Raw genomic sequence first — 8,763 nt, forward strand, 5'->3', positions numbered from 1 at the left:
ATATTGACTTGTTTGTACTTATTACTTAGGACTTTAAATTGGAAAAGGTGGTTGTAACGCCAAAGCATAAATGTGTGACGTGTTCTGGAGTGTTTTGTGTAGCCCAGAAGTTATTGTTAGGAAACTGGGACTTTGGTTTGAGTTGCAAGTTTTTGACAACCATTTTCAGTAGGTCTACCTCTAGCCTACATGGTTCTCTTATATTTTGATCGGCTGAAGAAAGTCAACATCAGAATCCATAATCATGATTTAATGCTGCAACTGGAATACAAGACTAAAAGTTGCAGTACTGTATAAATTTCATCTCCTTGGGTAGCACAGGCACCTTCTTGGAAGATTGCATAGTTCAGATGTTCCCCAAACAAAAGCAAATAGCTTTAGACAACAAAAGCTGATATTATTGATTTCGGGACACCAAAGGTAACAGCACGATTTTCCAAAAAGCACTGGTAGGCATTACAAATTTATTAATGCCAAAATGTAGTAGAAAAAGTTTTTTTTTAGATCTTATGGGGTGTTTTTCTTTGTCAGTTTGTTCCAGTTTTTGCAGTTTTGTTCTTGATCACTGCTGCATATACATCTTTGCTTCCATCTTGTGGTTGTGACTGGTGTGACATGGGCTTTATCTCGGCATATGTTGTTTGAGCATCAGATTTGATGGGATCACTTTTTGTCTTATTCTTTTTTATTTTACACTTTACGTCTGCATAGATAATTCCATCATTTTGTTGGGAGGTGGTCTGCGTAAAAAGAGAAAAACATAACAGCATGTTTATTTTTTTAGTGTTTTTCTATATTTTGTTTATTTAGCAATTCTTTTACTAACGTTTTCATCTAAGATTCATCCAGTATTCTATGTATAATTCTTCAGTGAACAATGTGTAAACATTAACAAGGAACACATAACTCATGTTAATTATCACGTAAAATTGATGACCACTGTTACCCATGACCCATTTACCAGCCTTACTGCTTCCTAACCCGAAAACTCTGGACAACCTCAAAGAAAGATAAGGACTGTTGGAAGGCTTGTTTATATAGGGAAAAAACGTAATAATATAAAAAAAAGATTTGGCCAGCTTTCTCTTGGATATGACCACACTAGAACTATGAAGCCAGTCAACATATCTAGAGCTTCTTACATATACAAACTAACTAATTTAAAACTCTTAGCTAAACTAGCAGGTGCAGGAAAAGTTGTTGCGTATATATTGAATTAGAGATTGAATTTAAAAGGATTTCCCTTAAGATTTCCCTTACCTTGTTGGTAAAATGTGTTTTTTTAATCAGAATTCCCTTTGGGTTTTAATTATATAATTCTATGTATATAATTCCATTTATATATATAATTCTATTTATATTATAGGATATAATTCTCTTCTTGAAGTTCTGCTCAAGGCTGGTACAAAATAAATACTTTTGTAGTGCATCCTCATCCAGCAAATGTATGAGTTAAATACTATTTTGTTTAGGGGATGATAAATAAAGTATAGTATATATATAGAATATGGAGGAGGGGATGATAAATAAAGTAAATTACTTTAGTGTTTTGTTGCTCCCCCAGCAGCCAAAGCTCTTTTTCTCCCTGATGCTTCTGAGATGTGGGCAGGAAATATGAATCCTTATGAAGAATGCACTACTGGTACTGGTTTTATAGTAATGATGTTGAAAGGCTTTTGATGACCAGTTGAGTAATGAAGAGTAAAAAGTTTGAGGGACTGCTCATGTAGCAGGAAGAAAGCCATCAGGATTAAAGAACAAGTCAAGTATTTTACCTTCTTCTTCATCCCCTAGACAAAATGAGCAGTAGGGATGGGCGAGAATGCCTCTGGCATTTTTGCGAAAATTTTCTTGAACATCCAATGGTTCCACGAAATTTCGGTGAACCGATTTTGCAAAACCATCGGAAAAGGAAATTAAAACAGGAGGATTCCCAGAGCTTTAATCCAACCACTAGCTATGAACCACTAGCTATGAACAAACACTTTGATACATAAGTGTCATTATTACATCCAGGTTTGCATTACTGTGAAGGGGATGACAGTTTGGACTGCATTTCCTTTACTAGAATTTTTTTTTTCTTTATGAATAACATTGGCAATGATTTTTTGAATGGAGTATAGGCAAAAGCTGCACATGTCATCATACATCTTTTCAAGGACAGGTTCATCTGTTACAGGTAATAATATAGTGCAGTGCCTATTCCTTCTGTGAAGCAATGGCGACCAACATTTAGTGCTTAATGTACAGTTCATTATACTTTAGACCTCGATTCAAGAGTGTCTCATGGAAATTATACAGAATATAAAGAAAGGGGAAGTGCCATGACCCTTACTGTAATATAATTTTTAAAAACTAAGCTTTTGTACCACACATGGGGCTCCTTGGATTTGCGAAATTGACCATCACTGCTATAGGAAATCGGAAAGCATTGTTTGTATGAATTTTTCAAAAATCAATTAAAATCATTGAACACAAATTCAATTTAGGAACAAACCTACCGTTCCTATCGCGTATGTAACCAGGGGACTACCTGTATAAACCCCCTCATACTTGTACTTTGCTTTGCCAGTGGACCACGTCACTGATCATAACATTGAATAGGATTGTTTCTATATATTTTATTATATTATGTAAAATTACCTTAATTTGAGCATAGGTGACTTCTGTCTCTGGATTCTTCTCCCTTGGCGCCCTCTTATCCTTAGGAAAATCAATTTGTTGGTACACTAAAGTGTCCTCTTTTTCCTGTAAATTAGAAATATGCAATTATATAGTATTTTTTCCTATTTATTTAAACACTTTTGGCTGATTATATAGCACCTTGTGCTTATTACCTGTGAGGTACATACTGCATCTGTCACAGGAGTCATCTCACAGCTATTGCTGGAATTCTTTTTACCTAAATGAAAAACAACAGTATATTAGTTAGAATTGTTAATTTGAAAATACATCATTCATCGTTTAGGTCTAATACTCTCTTTGCATCAAAAGCAGGAAAACCACAGCTTCCGCCCAAACTATCAATAGCTTCTTCTGCATTCTGCTTAGGATTAGCAACATGAAATCATCAATTACTTTGTTAAAAGTTTGTCTTGGGTATCAAAACTAACTAATCTGCAGCAACCAGAAACTAAGTTAAAGTAAGTATACCTGGTTGTGACTTGAATTCACGTAAATGTGAAATATGGTACATCAATATTAAGAATGTCACATTTTTCAGTCTTCTCTATCTCTTTTATGGAATAAAACCTGTCGTTAAAATACTCAATACCTAATGCAAACATTTAAATACAAGTTAGTATGTTGAAGCACTGATATACCCTGTTTCCCCGAAAATAAGACCTACCCCGAAAGTAAGACCTAGCACTATTTTGTAAACCTGCCCTAATATAAGACCTACCCCGAAAATAAGACCTAGGAGAAAAAGAAAATAAAAGCATACATACCGGTAAATTAAAATAAAGTCTAAATCTTAACCTCCATACAAATTTAAATCATTATAATGGTCTTAACATTTCCTAAATCATTTTGAATTGTTGTATTATTATATTCAAAGAATACAAGAACTGGACTGGGATCCCACTTGTACAACCAAGATCTCTGCAAATACATTATCCTATCAAAGACCTTAGAAGATGTAGGAGAAAGGTGACTACTCCAGTGGCATGTTAGTAACCAAACTTTCCTGTAACTAGAACAGACCATCACAGATTTCATTTTAAAAGGCTGTAAACATACACACTTCCAATGGTTCTTGCCCGATAATCGGCGCAGGGCCGATATTGGACGAGAATCTGAAGTGTGTACAGCCCGCGTCGTTCAATGTCAGAATGACCGTTCTGGTAGATCCACTAACAATGAACGACGAACTATTGTAATGCAAAGGAAGGGGGAGAGCGCACAGTGGGGTGACACTCTGTCGTTCTTCCCCTCACCTCTCCATAGAGCAGAACGGTGCTGTATGTACAGCACTCGTTCATGCATCGTGCAGTGCGTAGTCGTTGGAAAGGATTGTAAAAGATCCTTTCCAACTACTATAATTGGAAGTGTGTACGTGGCTTTAGTTGTAATGTCCCCTTAGAAGGAATTGTGAGTCATTTAGATGTTATTGGTCAAGAGAAATTGAACTCTACAGAAACAGCAGTTTTAAGTTAAGTGCGTTGGGCTGCATACAGACATTACATTTCTGTACTGGAAATCATCTTTCGTGATAGTTTCTAGTGACAGTAGGAAAACAGAGCACTGTACTGCTATGCATATTTATGGAGTAAGGGGGCAGGGGGGATGAGCAAGAGGCATCCCGCTGTGTTCTTTTCCTTACAAAAAGACAGCAGTCAACCCCACTCAGTTGCTTATTGATCTGTCACAGCACCATGGCTAGGGCGAATTGATAAACGACCTCAGGGGACAGCTGTACACATGCTAGATTTTCACCTTAGTTGAGCATAACATTCATCCTGCATTTATATTTAGCTTTAGATGTGAAGGTCTCATTAACTGTCATTGTTAAAGCTAAGAGCATTTTCAGAAAATACTGAGTAATCTTGTCAGAAATTCAGTGTGCTTGTAGCTTCCTGTAAGATGAATTGGAGGAAAAAGCAATATTTCATTCCAATTGTTTTTTCTTTGCATGGTGTAGTCCAATATCTGCTATACAGTGGAAATGAAGTAAGATAGGATTGACATCCAGCCTAGGTAACAACAGTATCTCCCTCCAACAATACAATGGAGATGTGAGCCACCCTACTGCAGAAGTGTGTTATTTTCAGGATTACCTGGTTACAATAAAGGTAGAAGTACTAAAAAAATATATTGCATTTTTGTTTTTAGGTGTAGATAAGTTAAGTTACACTATGTCTAGCACACTTTCAGTGATGCAGTAGGTGTACTGTGAGGTCTAAGGAGCTATAGACAGTGATCACATGTTCAAAGCCAGGTGATTCATCTCCTAACAGATTTTTATTACCATGGTCATTAACATGAGGAAGCATCTATCAATCTAGCTAAAAATACATAGGTGGGTTTTCCTGTTTGATGCTAGTGTCCTTTAAAAGACCTGGCTAAATGCTTAATGACAGCAACAACTAATAGCATTGTTTCAACTGTTTCCCGAGACTGAGTTGCAAATCTTTGCCAGTTTGAATTAAGCTTTGCTGTACCAAAAACTTTTTTAAAAAATACAGAACTATAGCAATAATTGGACCTCATGTTTGAAGTGGAACTAAACCTAAAAATAAAAAAGTGCAAGTAGGCAGATTCTTTATTGCAGAAGGGACTTGCTTTGTCTTATTGTAGAAGAGACTGTCCCTGCCACCAAAAAAACCTGCCTACTTGCAAAAGGTTTTTACTAACACAAAAAACATGTTAGTTAAAACAAATATATTGCTGCAAATAGTAAAAAAAAACAACTCAATAAAAGAAGAATGAAAATCAAATATTATGCTAGAATATTTGTGGACCAATCGTACTAGATGTCTATACCAATAAACAAATAATACTGTAGGTGAAATCTATTTTTGACATATCTGTGTGGAAATATGGTAATGCAAAATTACAGTAATTTACTTAATGTAAAATGGGAAATACATTTCTGTGCACACACTTACCAATAACTTCCCTCTTCTTTCGAAAAATCCACAACATCAGCACTGTAACTATCCATACTGCTAAAACGACAGCCACAGTTCCCATATAGTGTAATAAACAATCTGCAAAGTATGTGAAGACAAGTCATTAATTATAGACATAAAAATAATCAAAGAAATTATTATTCTGCACTTGAAAGCTTTTCAAAACTATTCTTTAGGGCTTACTAATAGTGCACATCTATAACATTGTAGAGTTTTGGATCTGTAATGATGGATTAGATAAAATATTCTCTGAGTGGATCTTGATGTATTCTCAGGTTCTTTTTGTTTTGTTTTTTTGGCTTGTGTTGGAGATCTTTAAAAAATGTCGTGTAGTGGTGACCCTTGACGAAAGACTGGTACTTTTCTGTTGTGGAAATTGATACAATGTCATACATAAACATACATATCAAAACAAATGAAGGTTGGTATACTAAATTTGGGACCGGACCCTCTGCCCATGAAAAATAACTACTACAGCTTGGTGTCTGGGAATTGTATTCTATGTGTGCAAATCAGAAAACTGCTTTGATTTGGTTCCCAGTCACATTGTATTGATCACATAAGTCTTGATTTTAACCCCCGCATTTCGGGCAACATAAAATTTAAGTGAAAGTCACTATTTTAACTCTCTCTCGTGTTATGCAAATAATTAAAGGAACATTAAAACATTTTTAAACATTACAGACATTGAAGTTGGCATGAATTGTGAATTTTATTAGACTTCTTTTCTTCATCAACAAACATCAGCAAAAGTCAAACATCAAATCTTTAAATTAAAACCAGTTAAGGTCACAAATGTTGTGACCATCCCTAAAGAAAACTAAGAAGACCAAACTCAGGGATCAGAGACGTTCAAGACGTTTTAAAGACAAAAGTGTGCCATTTTTTTATATCAGACTGTGCTCTACCTCTAGAATAACAAAACAGGTCAAATTAAAGTAATGACAGGTGCTATAAAAACTGTTCTATCCTACTTTATATCTAGCGAATGTTATAGTTCCTTTATGTGTGTCTCAACATCCTGTTCTGCTTGATCAGTAGTTCAAAGGTAATTGAAAAGACAGGGAGAATTACAGAATCTATCTTCCCTTCCTACTCCAAAATGAAAGAATAAAGTTTTGGCTTTCTTAAGTGTAATGGATTTTTTTCTATGGCTAGAAATGGAGCACAGCTTTACTGTAAGTCTGGATTTAGTCACAATATGACCCCCTTCAGTTATCTGAATAGCTGCTGTTCCATAAACACCATTAGTGGCATCATGCAACCATTTGGGTTTAGATACTAATGGAGCAAAGTACTTACTGTATGGCAATGACAGCTCTACATTGTCCTCTGATATAACACTGAGAATGTTACCTCCAATGCAGCCTTCCTCTACCTTTTTATATGGGGAAACTGTTGCAATAATAATCAGATTTCAGAGAACCACTGCTTTAATTACTATATCCACAGCTCACAGTACAATAGAGTAATGGTCAGGTGGAACAAGCCTTTAACATTGCTTGCCAGTGGGAAGAATGCTATCCTTACATATAACCAGAAAAGATCATTGGTGTAAGTCAAACTGAACTGGGAGGTCAAAATTATTCATGGCCTAAGAACCCCTAAAAGGCACACACACAAATGCTTCTTCAATTAATAAACATTACGTGTTAATGAGTTTAGCATATATATTCTACTTGTTTATTGGTAAATAGGACCATAGGATTTGGTACTATCCTGTAGTATTTCCTGAAGTATTCCTGTAGTATTGTCCTGAAGTACCATGACCATGACAGCCAGGGAGCTCCAGTATCTAATTTAGTTGAAAGTACTTTAGGCCTATTAACAGCTCAGAGGTAGAGTATAGCTGCCTTAACACATTCTCCTAAGTTTGTCAGTAACTGCAGTATTGATTGACTCTTATTCAATGCAGTACACATAATCATCACTGTCCTTGTTTCCAAAAATTATCCCAGAAATCACAGATGCACAAAAAATATACAAGGGGGCTTTAAAATTATTGTGTTGAAAAGGGAAAAGCAAAACACTTACTAATACCGCTCTTTCATGATGACAAATACAGGAGAATGAGTGATAGAATGCTGAACATGTCATGTACTGTATGTATTGTATTTGTTGACTTTGCTGTCAGCAGATGCGTTATTTGTTTTTACAAGGAAGTGGTCATTGCTCAAGTTTAATACAGTGGCCTTTTCAACCCTTCTTCCCCAAATAAGGGAATATTAGTATGATTTTAAATTATACATCAACCAACTGATCTAAATGATAATCTGCATTTAGTATTTCATTATTTGAAAGCACACACATGTACACACATGTTGGCCTTGCAGTAATTTTTTGGGAATAGAAAGTGATTGGAGTTCCCATCAGATGTACAATATATCCACATCATAAATGCAAAATCCAGTCACTTTTGATCTGAATTTATTTCAAATTTATTTCAGATACAATTGTTGTTTTTGGATCAGAATGTGGATCAGAGGCTAGATCAGAAGTGGAAAATTGTCCCACTTGTACTAGGCCTAGAGGTACACAAATGGTAGCCATTGGATTAGGCTGTTTGGACCATATTAATTGACAAATCTCAATGGGGAATGCTGTTGCAGGGAACACTGATAAGGCAGGTTTTAAAAATCTCTATTTGCTTACCAGTTTTCCCAATTAGACAAGTTTGACTGGTAGCATTTACACGCACTACTTATCTTCTTCCCATTAATTATAATAAAAGGACGTTCTGCTACAGACAGAATGCAGCTTTGTATTCATTAAAAATCATTACATTCATTTTCATATGCAACTAATGTACATATTTAATTTTTTTCTGTTTTAGCCTTCTGAGATCCCCATTTCACCTTCACTCACTAGAAGAGGCAGCATTAGGATCTAATTGAGCTTTGTTGTATGTATGTGCTAAGAAAAAAAAACATGCCTACAGGAGGTGAAAACACAATGGCCCTGATTCATCAATGAAATCCGCGCTCGCTGGAAGCGCGAAAGTACGCGCAACCAGCAAGCGCGGTTTCCCGCGGTCCGGAGTCGAGTGGGCTCGTACACTCGCCTCCTCACTGCCAGCCGAATTCCTGCCTTGATAATAATGAGCAATAGGGAGCGCGAATCTGCCAATTAA

The sequence above is a fragment of the Pyxicephalus adspersus genome, chromosome 1 (assembly GCF_032062135.1).
Source record: "Pyxicephalus adspersus chromosome 1, UCB_Pads_2.0, whole genome shotgun sequence".
NCBI lineage: Eukaryota > Metazoa > Chordata > Amphibia > Anura > Pyxicephalidae > Pyxicephalus > Pyxicephalus adspersus.